This window comes from Lepidochelys olivacea (assembly GCF_965140295.1).
Source record: "Lepidochelys olivacea isolate rLepOli2 genome assembly, chromosome: 3".
Taxonomy (NCBI): domain Eukaryota; kingdom Metazoa; phylum Chordata; order Testudines; family Cheloniidae; genus Lepidochelys; species Lepidochelys olivacea.
Genome location: NC_140413.1, coordinates 210,077,184 through 210,102,940, shown reverse-complemented (window position 1 = coordinate 210,102,940; position 25,757 = coordinate 210,077,184). Strand labels below are relative to the sequence as shown.

The window sequence follows — 25,757 nt, the reverse complement described above, 5'->3', positions numbered from 1 at the left end:
CAGCCAGCCCCAGGACTGCTTTCCCTGGCGTCAGTGCAGGTGAGCATGGTTAGACTTCAGTACCTTACGCTGGGGTTGGGCCAAGCCCCAGAGAAGGAGCAGCTGGGGCTGATGTGGAACTGAGGAAACAGTGGAGTGAGTGACTGTGGGTGTTAGCTTGGCTGTCTGCTTTGTGTCCAGGACTCGGGACTGCTCAGAGAGCTCTGTGCCAGATTCATACTCATTTTGGTTAAACCAATCCCCTGAAATATACCCAAAGCTCCCGAGTGGGACGGGCATGTTTGACTCTGAACCTCCCACAGCCTCTCACTAGCTCTTGGGCCCTTGGCTGTGTCACTGGAGAGAGGAAGCAGCTAGGACCTCAACTCCTTGGATTTAAAGCCCAAATACAGTGAGTAGGGGCTCGTGGGCTGTGGAGACAAAGTTTGTATTTGCTGAGACCGTGAAGCTTGCAGAGCCCTTGAATTTCCTCAGGGCCAGACGCGGATTCCCTTACTCTGAGCAGTGCTTCCCTCCCCCAGGACTTGCCCTGCACCGCAACCCATGCTTCCAAGGAAGCAGTTGCTCTCACTAGGCTAAACTACTTTCCTGCAGCCTGTGCTCACTAATCATCCTACACTGCTAGCCAGAACCCCTTTACCAATGACATGCACACACACCCTGCTTTCTAATCCCCGTTCCCTTTTGCTCCGCCTTCTCGTTTTCCCCGTTCAGCAGAAGTCTTGGGTGGAGTGACCATTGGTGCCTCTGTAGACCTGGCTCTCATATGCTCGGTTAGCACAGGCAAGAGCCAGGGCAGCAGAAGAGAGACGGCTGGGCCTGCCAGCTGCAGCCTTCAGTGTGGAGGCTGACTGCAGTAGGGAATGCTGTCACGGGCAGCTTTCAGTAGCCACCCACGGCCTCACCTCCCACTGCTTCAGCCCATCTGCATTTGGGGAGGAGCAGACCCAGCCTCGCATGCCTTTCCCCACACTTGCCATTTTCCGTCTGTGACCTTTCTAGTCTCTCCTCCCCCAGGGTGGGAAGCACTGAGCTAACCCCAGAAACAAAACTGGAAAATGCTACTGTGGCATAAGAGAGAACCTGTGACACTACAGGGTGATCGGTCTGGATTGGACCCAGCTGGTTGGGTGTAGGGAGGGTGAGAGATTCAGAACTAGTTTTCTAATGGAAGGCGTGTCTCAGCCTTCATCACAAAAGAGGCCATCAAGTTTCCATAATACTGCATGTCAGAGGACAGAGTCATCTGACAGCCCTCCTTCTGTTTGCAGGGATGCTGCACAATGTAGTCCTTCATTAAATTCAAAATTTGGAATAAACTTTCCAGTACGTTTACTCACCTCTTTTCACCTGGGTTTCCAGTAAACTCACTAGCCTATTGTGTGCCCTTATAAACAGTGTAATCTGGGATTCGCATCAGTAGTCAGCATGGGTTGGGTTTACTAAGCAGCACGTGAGCTGCGTTTGCTATGGGTGGTTTGGACTGGAGTTAGTACAGATAATGATAACCAATTGCTTCATTATTCTACTTTGTGCTGCACTTCCTCCTAATTAATCTTTATGCTATTGCTAGTAAAAACAGTTTGTGCAGTGCTTAATTTGTAATTAAAAAGGTGCCGGGGATCAAGCAATTTTTTTACATTCATAACTGGTGCAGCAAGCCCAGAGGTGTCAGGGCTCTGAACTGCCAAGCCCAGAGGTGCCGGGGTTCAGCCCTGGCACAAATTAAGCACAGAGTTTGTGAGAATTGCATTTGTCCTTTCCTGGTATTTTCCTTTATAATCTTAAACAGCAATAGTATGTTCAGCCTGGTGCTTTCTCTTAGCCAGCTTTTGCCTCTGAGTCATCCTGAAATAATTTAAAATCTCTAGAATACAAAGAAAAAAATCCCTGTATGGCACAAATGTATGCTAGTTGAATTTGCTTCAGCACGAGTAAGGTGACCATGCCTCCATGTCACATGAAGTCTGACTTGTTTTACCATCCAGTAATATATTAATTTTTCGAAGCAGGTGTTATTTTCTTAGTGTCCTTGCATACACCCCCTACACTGACAAATCTTGCAAATACAATGGGAAAACACTACTTTTAAGGAAATACAAATGCACTCCTTAGAGTCCTTCGGTCCTGGGAAAGGCAAGGCATTATTCTTTAACTGTAAAAATAAAAACCTTCCAAAGGGAAAAATGCATCTCTTCCCTCTCTGCCCTGCAAACTGATGCTCATGTACAACTCCTAAAGAAGTCACTAGAAGATATGCAGCCCTCCGCATGATTTCCTGGTGTGGTGATGTGCTACAGGAGGCTCCGAGGAGCCCATAATTAAAGCTGGGCCCCTGAACTGAAGGGAAGGTTGCGGTGATTTCCTGCTAGCAATAGACTCACACACACACACCCTGGACTCTGCTCATTCAGCCTTGCTAGAATTTATCCCTGGGACACTAAAATCCTTCTGAAGAGCAAATGTTTTGCTCTGGAAATGAACTGGGCAACAAGCAAACCCCAAGCTGCCCCACATCCAGAGACACGTACCATATGCTCTGTTATGCCATCAATATACAATCAGTCTAGATTTTACAAACAAAGTCTCTGCTTTCCAAGCCAGGGGGATGAACCAAAATGAGTTTGCCAAGTGAGGCTGCTCCTTCAGTGTGAAAACCAGTGAGCTGAGGTCCCAGCCCCTCACCCCTTCTGCGTTAATCCCAGGTGGAACAAGCATCTGGGGGAGGGGAGGGGCTCTTGTGACCCCCTGGCAGCACCTCCCTGTCTGGGAGGGCAAGGCAGAGTCACTGTCGGGAGATTGGTGCAACGATAAACGTGCAGCCAGACAGCCCCTGGCCAATGACATGACCGAGGCACCCATGTGCCTTTTTACAGTAGGTGTTTTGAAGACCGAGCCCTCGTAAAATGCGTCCCTGATACACTCATTTCAGACAAACGTATGCAAATAACTGGTGTGTCGGGCTCAACCCTCCCACTTGGGGTCAAACCACATCCCATTAGAGAGCTCTTTGAGCAGAGGGGCGGGAGGGGTGTGCGTCGGGTGTAAAGTCTCTTTGGGAAGACTGCAAAGCAGCCATGTGGCGTAGAGGCTGCTGCGAGCCCCAGGCACAACGGGCTTTCCACTGTTCTGTGCTGCACATGTGCTGTGAGGAGGAGCGTTGCAGCTGCCGATGGAAGTCACAGCCCCCAGGCAGGCAGGCAGGCAGGCCCCCAGGACGACGCATGGGAACAGACAGGCCCCTACAAACGGGATTCGCTGAGCAGGCAGCTGCCCACATGAGCCAGTAGGAGACACAGGGTTTATGCTCTATCCCTCAGAGGGAATGAGGTGCCCGACCCTCGGCGGATGATGGCGGGCATCTCTGTCCACTTGGGAGTCACAGCCATGAACCCTCTGCGGGAGCTAGGTACCTAAGCCAGGTGATCCCTTTTTTACAGGGAGGTGGGGGTCCCGCTATAGCCAGTGGGTAGGACACTCACCTAAGTTATGGAAACCAGGTCAAACCCCACCCCCCAGCTGATTTGGCACAGAAACAGGATCTCCACCTCCCAGGTGAGTGCCGATGGGGTATTTTGGAGCAGGGCTCTCTTACTCTCCCAGTAATGCTGTTCCACTTGATATCGATCATTAGATATTCACCGGAGAAGGGACTTGAACCTGGGTTCCCCCCATGAATGCCCAAACCACCAGGCTACACAATCATTCTCACTGCCTCTTAGGCCCCACAAGCAGCATAATGCGTTTAATCTGTGAACCTTGCCGGGGCTTAGGCGTGAGCTGGGGCCAGGCCTGGTTAGCCTTGCATGTGCCCACTGGCCAAAATTAGAAGCTGTGTGGAGACTTTACTGGAAGAAACGTAGGTGCTGACGTGGTGAAGCAGCAGCTGAGTGGGGTTTCCGAGGACCTAAATTTTGGACATAGGCATGTAACGTGGCCCCTAAAGCCCCCTGTGGTTTTAGCCGTAAAGCCCTAACTCTTGTGTTTCTGATGGTACCTTCATTCCTGGTGGGACTGCAGCATAAACAGCTGCTTTAATTAACGTAGGCCTAACTGGGGTGGCATAATCCCTGGCCCACAAGTGGGGAACTGCTTTCAGGCAGCGAGGCATGCATTGCCACCGGAGGGCGAGCTGGCTGGTGCCACATGGACAGTTCAAATCATGCCCATATACCCGCTGGCGCATCCAAGTCTGGGAGGTACAGAGGTAGGTGGATTTTATTTCTCTGTGCCAATAACTGCAACGCCCCCATCACCACAACACACTTCACCAACAGTGCCATAGGCGCCGATTCCACCAGCAGCCAAGCTCCCTGCCCCTCCAGCGCTTCCCACCACCAAACAGCTGTTTGGCGGGGCTTAGGACTTTCCAGGGGGGAGGGGGAGGAGCAGGGATGCGGAAGAGGCGGGGCCGGGGTGGGAATTTGGGGAAGGGGTTGGAATGGGGGCAGGGAAGGGGTGGGAAGAGGCTGGGCCTCCTGGAAGGGGTGGAGTGGGGACGGGGGTGGGGGGCTTTAACTGAAATAATTCTAAAAGGAAATGAGTGTAAAAGGAAAGGTGCATTACTGAGTGTTTATATTTTATTAAAACCCCTCTTCGCATTATAGTTTTTAAAATGTTAATACATTCACTTTTAATAGTATACTATATTACTCTTCATTTTTTTCATTTTTGAGTATAACTTTTGCATTGTTGTATGAAAAAGTTTCAGTGATGTAGCCCTCAGGTCAAATGTACTTGTCCTCATGTGGCCCTCGTAGTGATTTGAGTTTGAGATCCCTGAACTAGATGATCACAGATGGTCTTTCTGGCCTTAGAATCTATGGATGTTTGCCAACACATTTGAAGTACAGGTAAAAAGTGTCCCAGTCTGTTACCTTTCAAATACCAATGGCAAATGCTGACTTATTAATGGTGAACTTTGCATCTCACCAGAGGATTGTGAGGATTAGACAATATTTGTACATTTTGTATTTATTTCTCCCAAAACCTTTCATTAAAAACAAAACAACATTCAGATATGGAAATCAAGATTTTTTTCTGCAATATTTAGCAAATGCAAAGCTCTCTGTAAATGCAAAGTATCATCATCAACTACTGACTGAATAGTTTATCCAAGTGTGATATTTCAGTTAATATACAGTGTAGTGTAAAAGTTAATCATTAAAGGCCATATTTTATCCCTTTGATCATGCTGAATAGCACTTTACACCATAAGTCATTCAATTCAGTTCTGTGGTTGAGAAGTCAAGTGCCTTTAACAGAATTCGGGAGCCATGTCTCAGCACAAGGTTCCAGCTAAACTGGTTCAGAGCCCTAACAAGGTGACCGCTATGGATGGGGCCAAACCCTGGTAGAACTCTGCTTAAAAAGGTTTTCTAGTCAAGGCAGGTTAATAACAGTAGCTGTCCCTGTGTCCTTGAAAAATCCTTTGCCAAGTTTCTGAGGAGGGTTTGAACGAGGCCTGGCCTCATTGCTCACTGATTTCACTGGCCTAGCCTGTGGCCAGGGTCGCCATTAGTCAGAAGCTGGAACATGGCTTTTTAAACGGGTTGCTTACTACAGCTGGACAAACACCTGTCAGGGAAGCTTTTTTCTGTCCACGCTTTCTCAGGATGGAATTACTGGTCAAAACCAGAGTAAAAGATCACAGAGTCGCCAGTAGCCTGATGGCCAGGGCACCCGCCTGGGATGGGGGAGACCTGCACTCAGGGTCCCCGTTCTATGGGGACTTGAACCTGGGTCTTGCACAACCCAGCAGAGGGCCCTAACCACTAGGCTAGTCTCTGGCAGGCTGCTCACTCTTGTTTCCCCAGAAGAAATTCCAGCAGGTCTCGTTTACATTCCACATTGGAATAAAAACACAGTTTGAAGCCTTGACATTTTGCACAAAACAGAATTGTTGTTTTCTGCCCAGCCCTAGTTCTGACACCCCTTGGTGTTTGCTGGCTCCACACACAAAGGCTGACCAGAGAGTAATCAAAACCGGCTTGCCTGGATCCATGGCTAATTGTTTTTCCCAGGGCTTTAGACCAGACAGACAGGCATATTTTACCCCGCCTCGGGCAAAACAAACTATGCTAATACTAAAATCAGAACAGTTAGCAGCATTGGTGCACAGTCTATCATTACTCAGAAGTGCCCTTAATATCCTTGGCCCCAAACAATACACAGAGAGCAAATCAATCAGAAATCGCGAAGGCAACGCTGACCCACAATGCTGGGGATCCTGCTTTTCCTGCGTAAGGACACACAGTAGCTGAATGCTTCCCAACAAGCGATAACCATTATTTACTAGAAGTTCTGAAATCTGCATGCGTTTCCCGCCTTCCTGAGCGAGGGAGAAGAGGTCTGGTACCTCTGCAGTTCTATTCTCCCTATCTTACAGTCTGATACATTCTCCAGTCCCACCCCAACTGGCACATGGATCACTGCCCAGAGCCCCCCCTTTAATCCTATACAGAGGTTCCAAGAGAAGACCCCTGTGCAAGATTCCCTGGCATATGGCTGGACTGGACATGGTTTTCCTAAATGCAGCAGTTCCAGGATCTGGCCCGTGGGGGTCAGAAGAAGAGACAGATTGGTGGACATTAAAGAAAACCAAGCAAGATAAAGAGCAACCCATGTAAATTAATTGTTAAATGGTGTTTTTATGGTACCTAACTAATACAAATACTGCTGCAATGTATTAAGGGTTTGTTCTGGGGTGCTTGTGACATGTATAAATCATCTGAGCTGAGCTTCTGTGGTTCCAAGTTTCAGCAGCAAAGAGAAAGATACAGCTGAGTGAACACTATTTTATTCTTTCTTGTGATGTTTTAACTTCACTTATACATTTATGTTACACTTAGTAATAGAAGAGCGAACTCATACTAAGACGTGTGAATTTAAAGCTTAAATAGGCACCTTTGCTTTTCATTGCTCTTATTTTTATCACAAACTTAAAACGGGAGGTTTCAGAGTAACAGCCGGGTTAGTCTGTATCCGCAAAAAGAACAGGAGGACTTGTGGCACCTCAGAGACTAACCCATTTATTTGAGCATAAGCTTTCGTGAGCTACAGCTCACTTCATCGGATGCATCCGATGAAGTGAGCTGTAGCTCACGAAAGCTCATGCTCAAATAAATGGGTTAGTCTCTGAGGTGCCACAAGTCCTCCTTTTCTTTTTTCTTAAAACGGGAGGGATTTTCTTTTCATATAAAAAGAAAGAAACAACAGATGATTTTTGTGGTGGTGGTTACACAATACAAACCCTGCATCTCTGGGATAGTTATATTTGCACTGGAGTTGTTCCAGCCTGTTGAATGAGTAAGCAACGTATTTAGGTCTTCTTAAAAGAAGAAAAAAAGAAAAAATTCCCGGCTGATAGGGCTCCTAACGAACTCCTGACAGTGAGCCGGGAAAACATGACTTTGGACAGTTTGCTGTGTATATGCTAGTCAATGCACCTGAAAGACTGGATGAGTCTTGTGATGTATTGACTAAGGGGGAGATTTTCAAAGTCAGAAATGACAGACACACCGCCAGGATTTAAAAAAAAAACATGTTATTGTCTATTGCAAGTGATGATCTTTGGGATAAATGCATTTTTAACAGGATATTGACTCAATATCCTGTAATAGTTTCCTGTCTTCAACCCCACCTCCACCCCCACCCCAACAATAATTTTAGTGAGTACTGTTCCTACCTAATGTGCTTCATCACCAAAGTATCTGGATATATCTCATGTAGCAAAACACAGGATTCATGTTACTACACAGGTACACTGGGTATATTTTAATAAAAACTTAATCAAAACGTGTATACAACTCATTAATCCTCCTAGGGACTGACAATTTGCCATACTTCTTCTAAATCAAAGTACTGTATGCATCCGATGAAGTGAGCTGATGTATGCTCATGCTCAAATAAATTGGTTAGTCTCTAAGGTGCCACAAGTCCTCCTTTTCTTTTTGCAAATACAGACTAACCCGGCTGTTACTCTGAAACCTCCCGTTTTAAGTTTGTGATAAAAATAAGAGCAATGAAAAGCAAAGGTGCCTATTTAAGCTTTAAGCTGAGTTAATGAATCAAAGAGGAAAGTGTGCCTTAAAAATGGAAGATTTCTGTATTTTTTTCAATTCAATACTCAACATTTTTTCCAAGCTCTTCTTATATAGGAATCGACTAAGCATAAAATAAAAATCACCCTTGACTGAATTCTTAAATACCAAGCTTCATACAGTGGCAAATTTTAAACAGCTGAGTCAGAAGCATTGTTCATAATGGAGAATCTGCAACAACTTCACAGCACTCCGAATGGCTTAGCTATAATTCTTATTACATATTTACTCAACAACACACTAATGCTGAAACCCACAACCATCTTACTGTGAAAACTCAGAGCAAGTGACAATTACCATACCCTGAGCAGCTGCTCACCATTGCCCTCGTATTTTATATTTCATGCACTAGTAATCCACTGAACCAAAAGAATAACCTTTTGCTAGTCAAATGGGATTTAGTTGTGACAGCGACAGCAGAAGTAAAGAAAGTCTCTAACAAAAAGTAAATAAATGAACCTCTAAAGAAGATCTGTTCTCAAAGCCTTGGCATTCTGTGGGTGAACACAGTGTTTTCTAATGAGTAAGAGCGAAATCAGTGAAAATGTTCCCAAAAAAAAACCAGAAAGAGAATGTAATGTGCTTTCTAACCATGGAGGGATCTGTTCTGTCCTGATGACTCATTAAAGGAAGACAAACGGACAAAGCTTGCTTCCCACAGAATATTTCCATACACATTTCCTTTATAACATGTCCTCAGCAAATCTGTTGACAGAGAGGGCTGCTACTTCTCCTGCCCACCTGCTAGGCTGCTCCCTGTGTCCCACTCAAGTCCATTTGCTAAGCTATGGGTGTGAGAGGGAGAAAGGTGGTCAAACTCACAAATTCTGCTGACAAGAATCTAGAGGAATAGACCTTCCTAAGCACCACTTGGAAAGCCCACAACTGTATTTCAATAATTATTCTTACATTTGTACAGCAGCATAAAAGGCCTAAAATAGCCACACTGGATCTATTGGAGAGGATTCTAAATTATTAATGTGGATTAAACTCTGTTGGAAGTAGTGGGTGGGGCCTGTTTATCTACTTTTAAATAATCGATAGACTTAACCATAATGCAGTTGTCTACATATTTATATAGCAGTGAGATCAGGGCCCCATTGTGCTCGGTGTCAAACAAACATGGGAAGAGAGAGTCCCTGCCCCAAAGGGGTTGCAATATGAATAGACAAAACCGTGAAAGGGAGAGAGGAAGTGACTTGGCCAAAGTCACATGGGGAGCAGGTAGCAAAGCCGGATTTCCTGAGACCCAGCCAGTTCCTGCACCACTAGCCAGCTCTTTTTACTCTCTTTATGTACCAGGGATTGATAACGATGTAACCTTTCCTCAGCTTTTCTAATAGTGATAGGCCATGAAAGGGAAGTTACGTTTACACTAGCATTTGTTTCCATGTGTTCCTACTCCCACAGTTCAGCCTTGCCCACCAGGGTAAGGAAAGCTCCAGCTCTCATTTGAAAACAGGTCAGTTATTGTGGGGCTTGCAAGACTTACTCATTTTTGTGAGCCTTATGTAACTGTCACAAATTAAATGAAAACAGCTCAAAAAGCCACTGTGCCTGAGAATGAACTTCAGCTGTTATGCAACTCAGCTCAATAGGCCTGGGGCTGAGTGATAACAGTCGGGGTGAGGGGAGCATCATTTCACAGACTCTGTCCTTATACCCTCAGCTTAGCAGGCTTGTCGACGTGCTGTAGAATAGATGATTGGGCTTTACTTTTCTGGCTGGGGAAGCGAGGAGTCCTCTGGGATCCGTCCGTTCTCCATCACCTCCCAGCAAGGGTTTCTCCATCAGCGCATCTCTCCAGCTTAGCTGGAGGGCTGGACCAAGCCCATTCCAGCTCCTGTCTTGCAGGAGGCCACTCAGAAAGGATTCCCCCCTCCGTGGACTGAGTGTGCTGATTTCACAGCCCCCTTAGATGCACAGATGGAGGGTTCCAGACAAGCTCAGTCCCAGACTGCAATGCCCTGTGTGCCAGCGTATGGTCCTGCCACTAGGCAGCTGGGTCAGTGTCAGAGGGGCTTGGATTTAAAAACACTCATGTGTGTTTCTCTGAGGTTTACAGCCATGCTGAGGCTGGGGAACAGGTGAAGCACCTGGTTCCCATGCTGCTGCCACTTGGGAGGACGCCCAACTATCCAGATTCAGGCTGACTGTTCGTCCCCCAGAACCATACCACAGTGTCCTGGTGGCTTGATCCCCGCAGAGGGCACTGAGCTATTATAGGGCATGAAACCAGAGGCCTATAGAACATGGAGTATCAAGCACTGTGGGCAACACCCAGAGTTTGTGGTCCATTTTCTGGTAAATATTTTCAAGCCTGTGGGAGACTCCCACAGCGCAGAAAGCCCGAGCCCCGGCACACCCCCCGCCCCCTGTGAGGCTAAAGCCACAAGCCCCCAGCACTTCCCCCCCAAAGCTAAAGCCCCAAGACCCCTGCCCTGCTGCTGAAGCCCAGAGCCCTAAATGGAGTGGGTGGTGACCAGCAGGGCTCTGGGAAACAATCTCTGAGAATTTAAGCCCTGGTGACACCCAACTAACAGCTACTGACTGTTTACAATATTCAGTCACAACAGGCCCGATCCTGAAATCCCTTCCTCGGGGCCATGCACTGGTTGGTGGGATCGATGGCAGGAATTGGCGAGCACAGATTATTCCCACACCACCCTCCATGCAAAAGGGGGAACCAGCAGCCCAGCTGTGACTTGAGCAAACACCCATAGAGGGAGAGGAGAATTTGCCTGCATGACCACAGAGCAAGGCCCCCGGCTTTAGCTTTTCTTTGTTTTAATCAATATCATCTCCTAGTAGCAGCAGTTCCTTCTCCTAGATCATTGCTTGGAAAAATATCAGGGAGCGGGAGGTATGGCGGTTATCTCCCCCTGAATTAGCTATTCGTTGTTCGTGTAACAGAAACATGAGGAAGGAAACCAATTGAGCTTGGCATGTCTTCTGAACAATATGGTCTAGAAGTAAAATAAAGTGACTTAATTTTAGATACAGATGGCTCCCCTAGAGCCAAAGCTCGCTCAGTACAAGCTGACCTGCCTTTGATAAGAGGATTCGTCCTCGGTTAATATTCTGAGAGCTAACAAACAGTTAATCTAAAGAGGTAGCACTTCTAAACAGCCTGCTGCTCGATTTCCTTATTAATAACACCCCCTACAGACAGCTGGCAGAATTGTTCCTAATACCTCAAAGCCACGTCTGATATTAGCACAGACTGTACTAGAAAAAAAATAGTGTTCAAAAACAAGGGTACACTGCATTTTCTAGCCTCCTGTTTGCTAACAGTTTTATCAAATTGTACACAGTCCTATATGTTCACTCCCTTCAGACCCTAAAGGAATACAGACTTACACCTGCTTTCTATTTATACAATTCCACTGATTAAAATATTCACAGCTGCACTCCATGTTCACAGAGGGAAGGGAGGAAATGGAAGGGAAAGAGTTGCTGTTGCAAAATGAAAGCACAAAACAGGTACCAAACAAAGTCCTTTCTTAAAGGGACGTCATCTGCTTGTGTGCATCTCTTCTGCTGAAACTCCCTAGTAGGAAACTTGACAGTCACCTTTGCACAGCATAAGCATCAATGAAGCAATGCAAAGAACAAACTTTGACTGACTCTACACCCAGCAAAAATACCGTTTCTTCATGAGCCCTCTAGAAAAAACATTTCATCTGTCTGAAAATCTTCCACCGACAACCTGCCATGGGCTTCTCAGCTCTTCCACTCAGAGGGTGCTGGTAGGAGGTGTGGATGCCCACAGCAACCCAAGGACAGCCACACCTCAAACTATGTTATATGCATGCACGTGGGTATGTGCTCCACCCAAACCACACTTGCCTGAGCTCAGACGTCTCTCATTAGACCCACTGGAGCACGCATGGGAGGGCCATAACAGTCATGGTGCCTCTAGCCTCATGTTGGGCTACAACCTGGATACAACGTCGACCTTCCAGCGATGGGGCTACCAGCTAAGGCACCAGCTAATATCATGATGGGCCTGGCCTTAGGCCTCTTCGCACCTGAACTTGTGATGAGGCAACCTCTTGGACTCATCCCTCTGCTAAAATCGCCACTTCCTTCAAATTGCCCACTCTGCTAGATTCACAGCCATAAACACAGCTTCCCAGGGGCAAGAGACCATCACCATGATGGCTCACCATGCCATTCATAAGGAGTAAAGGCGGCTGCTGAAAATAAACTCGACAGTGCGCCTTCAAATCAAAGAGGGCATTGGACTGGGTTGCAATAAGCACGAAGGGGCAAGAGTGTCCCAAATCGAGCAGCAGTGCCAGAAACACTTGTTCACTGAGGGAATGTAGAAACTGATCCATTGGTTTCAGTGGGAATTGGATCAGACACTAGACTGTATCTGCGATTAGAAATTTGAAGAGCAGCAGATCTGCAGGTGAACTGTAAGAACTGGATCCATATGTAAACATATAATATGTAAAGACCGGTTATTTTTATTTTAATAACCTTGTCATATGTTATATGCAAAAAGATTTTTCTAATCCTAGTCCCATATACTGTGTCTGAATGATACATTTGATATATCTGTGATGATAGGTGAGATTTTTGAATAGGTCAGAAATCATATAAATCATTTACCCACTGTGCTTTTCCCATTTTAAGCACTAAGGGTGGCAGCTGCAACTTCACAGTTAAGATTGTATCTAACTTCACTTCTGATAGCAAATCGTTAACTCTGCACTCCATAAAACCCTAACCCCACCCCCTCGCTTTGAAATTTCTCATGGGTGGGCTCCTGCCCAAGCACACTTATTGAGGGGAGGGTGGGAATGCGGGTGTGTATGTGTTGAGTTGAGCAGGATGAGGTATTTCAGGGATATAAGAATTGAAAATAAAAAAATGATTTTTTTCATTTTCAAAAGAATTTTTCTTTTCATTTCTCCCCAAAATGGCTTGGTTCAGAAATTGCACATTTATTTGTCCTCAATAAGAACTAGTTGCCTTAAATGCTTGTTCAACACAGACAATGCTGAGGAAAGTCCTAACTGAATTAATTAGTGAATTTATTTAATTAAATTGGAGGGGGGTTTTTTTGTTGTTTTTTTTTTAAAGAAGTTACATAAGTACAAATAAAATTAGGAAGTACTAAACTTTATAATGTCTAAACTAATCTTCTGCATTTTTCCAAAACAAGCTAAAATTTATTAGCCAGAAATCCCTTGTTTCAAACCTCAAATGGGAAAAATATTCAGTCAAGATAGCCCTGTATGAGAAAACTAATGAAAACAGGGGTCTATGATAGAAAATTAAACACTGGCACAATGTGGTACAAATGTAATGCCACAAATCAATATACTTATTAGGCATTCTATCCCAACCTTGTCCCTTAATATTAAGAAAGAATCCAAGAGGACAATAAATTGGAGTTTAATATTTTCAAACTACAATGGTTTTACCAGAAGCACACTGAAATGGGAAGACAATAATCCCTCTGCTCGTGTAGTGAAACTGAAGCTTGCCAAACATTATGGTTCTAAACTTGTTCATAGTTTAACATTTCAGAATTATTCACTGTCAAAGGCAAGGTACAGAACTGCGTGTTGTCTGCTAGGCTCTCTCTACGTTCGGGTTAGCACGGCCACGCCTTTGCTGAATCATGCGTATTGTATTGTCAGTGTTATTTTATTACCAGTGATAATGAAAGTAACAAAAGTGATCTTCAGGTTTGCGAAGTTTGTACAATTCACTTTACTGTCATGCTTTGGGAATTCCTTTTTTATGTGGGGTGAGTGAATCTGCTACAAATGGCATGTGAAAGTTAGTTACATTTTTTCCCCCTATCTAAATGTACAGTAAAAAGTAAAGACAGAGATTTATATATATTTTGACTTCGATACAAGTTGCTGATGGGGCAGTGCAACGTGGCTGCAACTCAGCAGAAGTGGGAAGGGAAAAGAAGAGAAGTGTGTCCCAATAAACAGAAAGCTTAGGGCTACAAAAGCTTTGTAGCAGCAGCTTAAGAGCAGGGCACCAGCATAGGCTGGAGTTTTAAGGAGTCTCTGAAGAAACCCTCAAAAGCTGGCTTTAAAAAAAAAAAAAAGATTTGTGCCACTTTGGGAGGCCTGGATATCTTTGCCTCTCACTGGGTGTTAATAATTTTATTGAAGTAATTTATTTCTGTTTGGACTGATGCCCTTTATTTTAACAAGTCCGTCCAGCTCTTTCGCCTGTGATAACCACCAGTGACAAAATGGCACTTTCATTGTCCTCTTTCAACCATTTATTTTCTTTTAAAAACAACATTGTTCTAGTAACAGTCTTCACATTTCTGAAACACAGAGCAGCAGAGTGTGATAAATTCCAGGTTCACATTAGCCAAAAATTTGCTAATGATCACAAACATTACTTTGTTAAATTTGAAAACAGATAAATTCAAAGCTGGGATTGAGGTCTATTAAAATTCCTAAACCTCAAATAATAAAATCTATTTATCATCTCTTTAATATATATGACATTGATTTCTACATTGTGTCTTATAAATATAGTCAATTCTAATACCTGCATTTTGCAAACAAATCTGCCAAAGAAGTGCAACCACCTCAATAAAAATACATGCCCTGTTCTAAGATTAAACATTGCAAAAGAAACTAATTTTATTTTGTTCTCTTCATGAAATTTCCTGTTTTGAGATTTAGTAAAAGACCCAAGCAGGACTAATAGGAGATGATCTCCTTGGACAGAAATCCTACGCTATACCTTGATACATATATATTTTATAGATGCCACTGAGCAGCGTGTATCATAAAGGAAACACAAGTAGAAAGAAACACGAGGTATTGAAGAATTGCTTTGGTTCTCTTTTCACTTTGCTCAGCATCAATCCTCCTAAAATACCATTCATAAAGAAAAGAGCATCAACTGTTAACATAAAGTAGGGACAAATGTATGGTGTACAATATTAAACAATAAGATTCTTATTTTTACAGAGTCATCCCCTGTGGGTAGAAGGCTCACAGGTGGATAATCTATAAGACGACCTACATGCACACACTTCCTGAAGTTTTACAGAAATCTTAACATGTTAAGGATTTCTTCCAGTGAGTCCTGATAAACTAAAGCTGCAAAGGACAAAAGATATGTTAATCTTCTTTGGCACTACAGATTTATACCACACACACAAACTCAGAAGCAAAACTTCTGTGACTTAGAAATTGGCCTCTGTATGTTCCTTGTGCTCAATCTGCCCACTCAAGAGACAGCTTTTACAATTCACAAGCAATGCCCCTGATCGTATAGTGAACATAGGAAATAAAAAAGGGTAACACTGATTCTCACATGCAGGGCTGTACAAACATTTTAACCGGTTAAATATCAAGAAGCGGGTGACATCCTGGTGACATTTCATCAGTAGTAATGAAGCACTTCAGAAAGGATTTTACCTAATTTTAAATGTGTGCAACTATGTCATGCCACAGAGCGTAAGATCACTTGTGAAACAGGTCCAGCTATTCATAAAGAGAGGATGATATGCATCTTTCACAGCAAGAAACCAAATAGGATTCAACCATCAGAACCTCTAGATGCCCTGGTTTCATGCTGTGTGCACTTCTACCTCTTCTGACTGGCCTTCCAGCTGGCTGCCTGGTTTGTGGGCAGCTGGTTAAGACAATGCGTTGGTGGGGGTGCTGTATGGAACTCAGCTTTGACGTTAGGAGATAAGTCCCCACCCACATAGCATTAGTTTCAGTTTCAACATGCAGAAGACATAATAGTGTAAATTCTCCCCCCTTTGCCTTCTCTCTCATTTTTTCTATAGCTCAAAAGTACAGTTAATGCACAAATTAATCTGCAGTGAATTTGCACTGTGTTTAATCTCACATTAACGTCTCCAGAATTTTTTAACATTTCTCTTTACTTAGATCAGTAGCTGATATTTTGTTTACAACATCTGAAGTGCTAAATGCAAACATGGGTGTCATTCTCTATTCACTGTACCAATCCCTGGAGGGTAATGTTTGCTGGCCAGAGGTCTATACTTATTTTATATAAAGGTCACTCAATACAAGTTCCAGAGACTCCATATCTGTGGGACAGGGAAAGCCAAACGATGGATGTTGAGTAAGAAACCTCTCTCAGAGAGAAGAAAAATGTAACCCGGTATCCTAAGTCAGACAAGTTAGAGATGTAAAGTACCTTTTTGCTCATCCAGTCCTATTCTGTGGCAATGCAAGATTGCACCCTGCAGTACATTTGTTAATACTTTCCTCCTTGGTGTTTAAACCCCTCAAACACCTGCAGACTTATTACAAATTCCCTGCCCCTTAGGCTCCTAGACAAACCTTTATTAAGCAACCACCTGCCTTAAGCAATTACCTCCAGATATCCCATCACAGTTTACAGGGTTAAATTACCTGTTTTAACAGCCCATGGGTGAAATCTCAGCCCCATGCAGGTCAATGGCAGCACTGCAAGTAGGCCCCAGGATTTTGCCCAAAGTATCTATGAAGCTTTTGTCAGGGAATTTCCTTTTTAATTTAGAAAAGGAAAATTAAAACTTCTTAAAGTGTTTTCTTTCTAGGTTACTACTTTTGAAAAAAGTTACTTTACAAAAGAATGAAGAGGGGTGGGTTTAGTTGTTTTTTTTTAACCCACAGCCTCATGCACAGGATAAACTTGAACCTCTCTGAAATTTGGGCAAAAATGACTAAACTAAAAACAAATCATCAAGCCATGTAGAAATGGTAGCTGTTAGCCGGCAGTAGAAAGCAGCATCTAGTGCAAACCCCCCAGCAGGCAAAAGAAACTACCAGGACCAGGGCGCATACAGACATTTTGTCAGGATCTCTGTTTGTGCTGTTTAGAAGTTCCATGGCCATTGGGGCCCCATTCCAGTGGAATTTATAAACTCTGCAGCCCCCCAAGTCCCTGCTGACTCTTTGGCCCCTGCAGAGTTTGTTAGCTCCACAGAAACTCAGGTGTCTGGCAGGTCTCAGACCTCTACTAGAGGACCAAAATAACTAGTGCCTTGGAGAGTTATCATTTAAGGAAAATGAATTAAACAAAGGTGCAGTTTTTAAACTGAGCCATTTTTGAGATATTACATTACAAAACAATCATTGTAAGTCTTCAGAGCTGGAAAACCTCTACAGTTTCCAACTCTCTGATCATCAACATGCTTTGTCCAGACACCTCAAAAGAACTCCCCCTGGTTAGAGAGCACGCACACAGCATCTCAGATGAAAAGCAGGCTTTAGACCAACTCCGGCTTTATGGAGAATGAGTCACAACGTTAACTGTAACGTTAGCCACTCTTGTTGTGGCTCACTTTCCATTATAAGCCTATAACTAATACAAGCTTTCTCTCCAAGTTAAAGAACCAGCTGACAATAGCCTAAGCGTTGCTAATAGCTACCGATTCATTCTAAGACTTTGATTGCCTGAACCCGCTATAATCTAGTTTCCCAAAGCACAAATTTGTACGTAAAATAACTCATGATTACTACCTCATTCATGTCTAATGTGCCCATCACTGCAGCTCGTGGGCACTCAAAACAAAATGAGAAAACAGAGCAGGAAGCATGTGTTTCTCAAGCGTTGCGCTTGTCACCCTCCATTCATCACCAACAACATTCTCGCTGCTGAGCGGTTGGTTGCCTCTGAGACCCCTGGGAGTGTTTTCTCGTTGACTTCCAAGGAAAAGCAGCTTTCCTGCAATCTTTTTGTGTAGATGCCAAGTATCGTTTCCCCATCTTAGCCTCCATGACACTGGTGCCTGAGAATTCCAAACCAACTCTACCTACAAGCATGCCTTGTTTTTAATAGCAAACATTGTTCACATGATGCCTTAAGGGTCTGATAGAAAGATTCCTCTAGACTTTAATGGGCTTTGGATCAGGCCCTATATAAAAAGGAAAGGTATTCTGCAGCAGGCAAAACTACACTGCATGCATAACCAGGGGCAGAGGGTGGAGGTGATAGATTTTCAGTTTAATTTAAAACACAGCAAAGAAAAGAATTCCGGATAGCATTGGGGTGACCATACCATTTTGACTGTATTTTCTATCACCAGTTCTGAGTGATCAGGCTCTCTCTCACATATATCAAACGTAAAAAAAAATTCTGGCTATACTTTAGTGACGTGATTCTTATGTTTGGAGCCACAAATTTAGCTCATTTCATGAGTGGAATGGAACAGAGGTTTATGTGGGTGGAGAGTTGTTAGACTCAGGAGCTGTCTAAATTTCCCAGCTTGATACAAGAGTTGTCTGCATGGCCCTATGATCCCTGTCTCGGATGCCACAGCACCACAGTAGGGAGGGAGAAGGCTATCTGCTGTTGGGACCAGATACTGAGAGCGAGACAGGAAGCTGGGCATCAAAAATCCAAGTCCCAGCTAACAACATCTCTTTCACATACTGAAACTAAAACTTCCCAAGACCTGGTACCGAGATCCTGAAAACAAAGAAAACCACCATTAAAGCTAAAACCAGGGGGGCTGGGACAACTTTTATAGTGGGGGTGCTGACGCTGGAAACCAAGAAACCACATATTTGGTGTTATTACTACTCCAAGCCAGGGGAGTGTAGCAGCCCCCCCAACCCCGCTAGTTCCAACAGCACTTACTAAAACCAGGAAGATTATGTAAAACTATTGTTAGAACGTGGATTGGCAGTTTAATTTTTAGAAATGTTAAGTTTTCTGGAAGGGCCTTTTGTCTGTTACACAGCATGTGGGCGAGCCTGGCTGGCCGGGGCCTGCCACCAGCTGGGTTTACTGTCTCTGGCCGGGATAGCGAGTCTTTGCCAACAATATTGGACGTTGCTCCGAGTCTCAGGGAGCTCGGCCCAGGGATCGCCCCTGCCCACGGTGCTCCAGGAACAGCCCCACTGCAAAGGCCTGTGCACACGCAGGCTGTTGGAGCCACCATCTCAGCAGAGGAAAGTGCCTGGTCACTGCTGGCCATTAGTATGTGTTACCCCAGGCACCACCCTGGACCCAGACCTCAGACACCCCCCTCCCCTAGGGTGCAGTGATAAGCGAATGGGGAGCGACACAAGGGATGGCGGCCCAGGGAGGGCAGTGCTGTGACCCGGGGAGATGGGGGCTCCAGGACATGTGGGGGAAAGTCACTATGGTCAGTTGTAAACTAAACAGTTACACAAAGCACCATGGCCCCCTCTGGGTAACCTCAGGACTCCCTATAGAGCCTCTCCTGGAGCAGGGGTGAGTGTGAATGCAGGAACGTCCCAGAGCCTCAGAACGCATCTCAGACCCAAGCCAGCCAAAATGGGTTCCACCCTCAACAAGCCAAGATAAACCCAGCAGGGCCTAGAAGAACCAGAAATAACCAAAGGGGCCTGGGTGACCCAAATGAGTCTCCTGAAGCTCAGAAGGACTGGGGAGCCCCCCTACCCCACCCCTCCCCATTGCCAGAGTATGGGAGCACCTCACAAATGCCAATGAACGTCTCCTCACAACCCACTGTGACATTGGGGAGTATTAGCTTCATTTCACCAAAGGGAGCAGAGCCACAGAGAGGTTATGGCCAAAATTAGCAGCCAGCTCTAAAGATTCTGGTTTGAGTGACCGGCCCATCACCACACAGGAAAGGACAGAACTAGCTCTCTAGGGCCCCAGGCCGTTGCTTATTCCATGGACCCATCCTTGCTCACAGCACCCTTCCTCCTCCACCACACAGAAATTCCCCCAGGGGCAAATATTGGTTGGGCCTGTTCAGCTGCAGGGAGCCCAGAGCTTTGTAGTGTTGGGGTGGGCGAAGGGGGCCACTGTTCAGATAGCACAGCCAAGCTGAAATGTGGTCTATGCCGGCTGGTTAGTAGCGCAGCCCCGTGGATGAGAGTTTCTTCTGTTATGGGCAGTTTTTATTCCTGGCTATGCAAGAACTGACCTCCTAGAACAGCCACTGGACTCCTGCTTTGTTTTAAATAATTCCGCAGTTTTAAACAGGAACATCACTGTAACCTTAACTAAACTGTCGAATGGAAACCTCTCAGAAACCCACAAGCTCCCCCATTTTGTAAGCAGCTGCTCCACCCTTTCTTAGACAGTAGTGGAAGGCCAAGAATCAGGATTTCTAGGTTCCCTTACTGGCTCTGGGAAGGGAGTGTTCTCTACTGGTTCAAGCAGTGGCCAGCCACGCACATGGATTTGGTACACTTATTTCAACAGGTAGCACGGCTGAGTGGATGAGATGGTTTGACACGCTACGGAGCTGGGGGTCTGTTCCCAGCTTGACTTGAAGCAACCTCTCCGTTATTTTATCTGTAAAATGGGGGCAGAGGGTGGATGGCTGATTGCCCTTAAGTAGCCTTGGTCAGTACTAAGGGTTATAAAATACACAGATGCATTAACTGCCCTCAATGGAAAAGGAAACTTGAATTCTCAGTCTCCTGCTGCCCCACCTGTGCACAGTGCCCTTCAGCTACCGGGTACTTTATGGGGGAAAGTCTTGGTCTCTGTCCATGAACCAAAAAATAGTTTTGGTTTGGAGTCTGATCTTGGGGCCAGACACTAGATCTCAACATGGGCATTCTAGGGATGTCAGTTTTGTGTGGAGCTTCTTCCCCATTTTTAATCGGGCTCTGTATGAAAAGGGTGTTTTAAGAACATTTACAATTTTAAAACGGTTCATTTTGGGGGGCCCAAATCTCAGGACACCCTTGAACAGACTACCCCAAATTTTTGCCTGAGCCCTGAATGAACTTGCCAACATTCAAGCTGTTCTAGCTATCCGTGTGAATGTTAAAGAAGCTTAAAAATGGACTTTAAAGAGAAACGCTTCAGCAACCTCAACAATGGAGTCATTAACATGCCAAGATAAGCTACTTGAAGAACTCCAAGAAATCCCTAGTCCAAGGAGCAAACCTGTCAATTTTACACAGCTGTACAGTTTAAATCAAGCAGCTAAGAGAAGAGGCATGATAGCACTTGGATGCTTTAATATAATGTGAAAGATGGAAAGAACATGCCTGCAAAATCCTGACAGTAATACAGCATGAATGTCCAATGAATAGACAGCCACAGTGGGTGGAGATGAACCTCAGATATGGTCAGGACTGTGCCTGGGTGAAAACTTGCCTTTCTTACTCAACAGATTTGCTCCATGTATGTATTCTAAGTCATCGTTGCTTACTCTTTTGGTCAACAGTAAGTTTTTCATACTGTTCACCACTGCAAGCCCCCCAGAGCCAACAGAGCTCTGGGAGAGTTAGCTGCATTCTTGTGTGAGCAAAACTCTAGACAGAACAGTTGACCAACTTCTAATTGCAGAATCCGTTGCGCTGCAGCACACGAGTGATCCAGCCGAATCCTCAGATCCCAGGCTGAATTTGTGGCATTGACTGTACAGAGTACAAGCAAACATCAGGCCAGGTCACTCCGTCCACTCTAGTAGTCCAAAGGGACCAGATTCTGGCCACAAATGACAGATAGAGAATTCCCGGCGGAGAGGAAACACCTTGCTGGCCTAGAGCTGGCTCCTGTGCCAGCCGCCCCCATCAACCTCAACAGAGGTTGCGTGTCAGTATAGCAGAGCTGCACTCGGCCCTATTGATCCTCCACTGGTTTAGGGTCCCTTAATAACCCTAGGCAAGAGTCACAAGTTAAAGCAGCCCATCCAAAGTAGTTCCCCAAGATCTGACGAGCTATAACTAGCTTCCTGATGCTACCATTCCTCCCCTGCACTGAATGGAGCTTGGACATAGGGGAGAATCCAGCCCTTCATGTTTCTAGAGGGTTTAACGCTTAAAGCCACAGCTATCTCAAGCCTGGTGGCAAGGGGCTGACTCAGTCTCTGTAAGCGGTAATAAAATATGGACTGCAATATCTGTTAATATACACCGAATTCTATTTTTTATGCAGTCAATATTGTAAAGGTGTAGGGAGCCAGGGTGGCTTCCCTCCGAACCAGGGGGTAAAGAGCCACCCTCTCAGCCTGAGTGGGCCGCCCCCGCCCCCCGGGCATGCCGCAGACCCGGGCCGGCGCTCCCCACCCCCGCCCAAGGGGCGCGCCGCAGACTCGGGCCAGCACACCTCCCTCTGCTGACCGAAAGGTGTGACTGAGGCCTGCCAGTGGGACAGTAGCTCTCCATCGCCCCCTAGAGGCTCGGTGAACCGATTGAAACCTGTCACGAAAGGTGACAACATTTGTCCACGAAGAAGTCAAGCTAAGTTCTGTTGCCAAGACATCTCCTCAGATTGTCCACTACATCACTTTAGATAAGGGTTATGGCCTTCCATGCGGAACGCTTGGGGGAAAATGCTTTAAACGTCATGCCACAAACCAACCAAATCAATGTGGGTTTTTACGTTGAGTTGCAAACAGTTGCAAGTCATCCAGTTTTCATATCTCCTGGGCAATCTGACAACACTGAGACAGCTCCAGCCTGAGACTGCTTAGAAGAGACTCATATTGCATGATCGCAGCATAAATATCAAAGTTGAAACCTAATGGCATCCTCCCAGTGGAATCCTAAATTAATATATACACACACACACACGGCCAGGAATAAAATCCAGCACTATCACTGCAGAAAATGTCTTGGTACAAGAGGCAAAATCACTCATACAAACTGCTCTCATTAGTAAAAACAAACACAGGGGCTAATTCTGCCCTGCGACGTGCACAGTCATGTACACCGGGGCAAAGGGCAGCGTGAAACACTAGCCATCAATGAGTGAACTCAAATGAAATGGTAAGCATGATGTAAGGAAGGGGTCGTCAATAGGTGGACCGTGGGCCAAATCCGGACAGCCAGACGCTTTTGAATGGACCCCAAAATCTTTTTTATTTACTTATTATTATTATTATTATTTTATCTGGAATCTGGACCTTGACTATACCTTGACCAAGAAACCTGGACCTTAACCAAAAATAATTGACTACCCCTGATGTCAGGGGTGAGAGATTTTCAAGGTCCTGTTTAATAAGACTATTCTAGTTATAACACTGGAAGTAAATGAGAAACGTGAGCCACGTTCAAACCAAGGAATGAGCATATAGCCAATGAGCTAGTGTCTGCTATGCTTTAGTGGACTTGATTGACTGGCAGCTAGCAACCCAGTCTGAGAGCAACAGCTAGAAAATAGTGTGACTTGGCCCTTTTGAAATGATTCTCTAATTGATGAGCCTGCCATCTGGCTTGAGCTGCCGATGGATCAGCACTTGCCTACACATAGCTGGATGTGTGTGGCACACGGGTGTCTGAGCCTGTCCTTCGGGGGGAATCCCCAACCGTTGCTTTATAGAAAAGAGCGAGCGAGCGGCTTGCGACAGCGATCGCTCACCTTCTCGGTGGCATGCCCAGTGCTCAGGGACTCTCACTCCCTCAGTCAGCACTGTCAGGTGCCCTGTGCTCATCTGCAACGCCGGGTCGCTTGAACGACACCAGCCCGCGTGTTGCCAGCTGGGCTGCCAAGCGGGGCTTGCTTTCGATCTCTAACCAGTTCATCTGAGGAGGAGACGGCAGTGGAGCCCCTCAGGTCACCCGATGGCATGTGTGAGCACCAGGGTGCAGGCCCCAGCTGGCGTGGGCTGGGCTGGTAACAGCTGGCATTGCTGGGGCTGATGCACCGAGCGCAGCTGAAGAGCACTTTGAAGGTCAGCAAATAAAAGGCCTGCTCCCAAAAGGTACCGAGCGTCCTTCAGCTTCCGCTGCAGTCAATGCGGGCTTCTCTGCTGGAGGCTGACTGCGCGGGGGGCTTGCACACTGTACAGTCCCATCCCACCTGGCGGTCACTAAATCTCTGGAGCATTGAGGGCACCCAACATCCCGCAGAATCAGGCCCAGACCCTCTAAATTGCACGACAAATGTCAGGAGGCACACTGGCGCCCGCAACAGCACAGCTTTGGCGTCTGTGGAGTCCCTCCCCCACAAGCTGGAGGTGGATTTGACTCCAGACTTCAGACACCCTGGGCTCTCCGCCACAGCTTTGCAAGTGAGAGCTATCACCCTGCTGAGACGCCTACAAACTACAGAGTGACTTTTGCCGTTGATTTCGGTGGGTCCCAGATTTCACCCTGGTGCCCTTCAGGACCGTAAATGATCTGCAAGGGTGTGTGCGTCAGTGGGGCTATAATGCAGTGTTATAGGGCTCATTTCAAGTCAATTTCACATTGCCATAGGCCCAGTAAGCCTGAGTCTCCAGTTACACCAGTGTAAATTCATTAACTTCTCCGGAGTAACTCATGATCCAATCCCAGCGTGAACTGGAGGAGAAAGAGGCCCACTGACTTCCACAGAACTAATCCCAGCCTGCACCTGTATGACCCACAGTGTATCAGAGCCTACATCAGATGGTTGGTTGTCTTTGTCTGTGGTGTCCCATTAATGGCTGCACCAAACTGACACTTCATCTTGCTATCCTGATCTGCCGTTGAGTAGTGTCACTGTATAAGCACAACAGACCTGCTGTAATTCTAACCACTGTAACCGCTGAATAGACATGGCTGTGGCAGCTGTGTAATCTCTTCGCACCCCCTATTTATTACTAACGCTTACCTGGTCTTAGGAGATCTGTATGATGAAAACTGGACTAAACCAGCAAGGATTAAAGCGTTAACTCTGGCCTGAGTTTTGTTCAAATATTGCTAAATGGAAACCTTTACTTTAAGGTACTGAAATAAAGCCCTTGACTGTAAATGATGCTCTGTTATGAGAAATCCTAATCATATTTTGTGGTTGTCACCAGCCATGCCCACAGGGCTATCTGGTGAAGACTACCAATTTTTCAGTTTCAAAACCTGACACCCTTACTCACTTTACTGCTTCAACTTCTCTCAGTTCTTTAAATTAATTTTCACTTTAAATTCTCATGAACAAGCAGTTCCTGTTTTCTGAATCACTGATATCCACAGTATTTGCTAAAAACACGATGTTATAGCGGTGAAGTACAAAGCCCATGTGGAAATCACTTGATATGCCAATGTTTTAATTCTTTCAGTGCAGCTGTGTGCGACTCCCAGCTGTGCTGGGATTTCTGTTTGTCCATAGCAGGTGGTGGAGAGGGAAGGGGACAGGGAGGACTCAGAAGAATAGAACATGAAGGTCAACATTTCAAAACAATGGTTCAATACGGTGTGTCCAAAGTAATGCACATGTACCCCATGTCCAAGAAAAACACATTTGCATGTGCAAGTGAGCACTTGCATAATGAAATCAGGAAGTTGTACACACAGACAAGTAGTTAGGTGAACAGTTGCTCAATTTATGCACCCAACCATTCCTATTTTTGCCAGTCTATCCATTACCCCATTATTGAAAATTTGATCCTTAATGTTTCAATGCAACTACAGACATTTACCTTTCTTACTTATAAAATATTATGTTATATGTACTGTGCACATATTTTGTGGGTGGGGGTTTCAAAAGTGCTCAGTGTTAGCCTTACTCTGCTTCTACTGAAGTCAGGGGTAAAACTTCTCATATAATAATGTATATACTGATGTAAAGGACTCTGTATGGTACTATTTTATATTAGAAGTAGACCAGTGCTTATCACATGATGGGCCACTGTCCCAGAGGACTGACAATCTAATGGTACAAGGGAAGGCAGACAGGACAGCACAAGACATGGGGTAAAATTTTCAAAATCACCTAAGTAACTTAGGAGCCTAAGTCTTATTTTCAAAAATGACTTAGGTTATGAAGTTC

At 45.4% G+C, this 25,757-nt stretch overlaps 1 long non-coding RNA gene across 2 annotated transcripts in view; it reads right to left on the bottom strand.

Annotated features, from left to right (window-relative positions):
• Positions 1-25,757, bottom strand: part of LOC311517591 — a 146,907-nt gene that overhangs the window by 101,109 nt on the left and 20,041 nt on the right. The window lies entirely within an intron of this gene.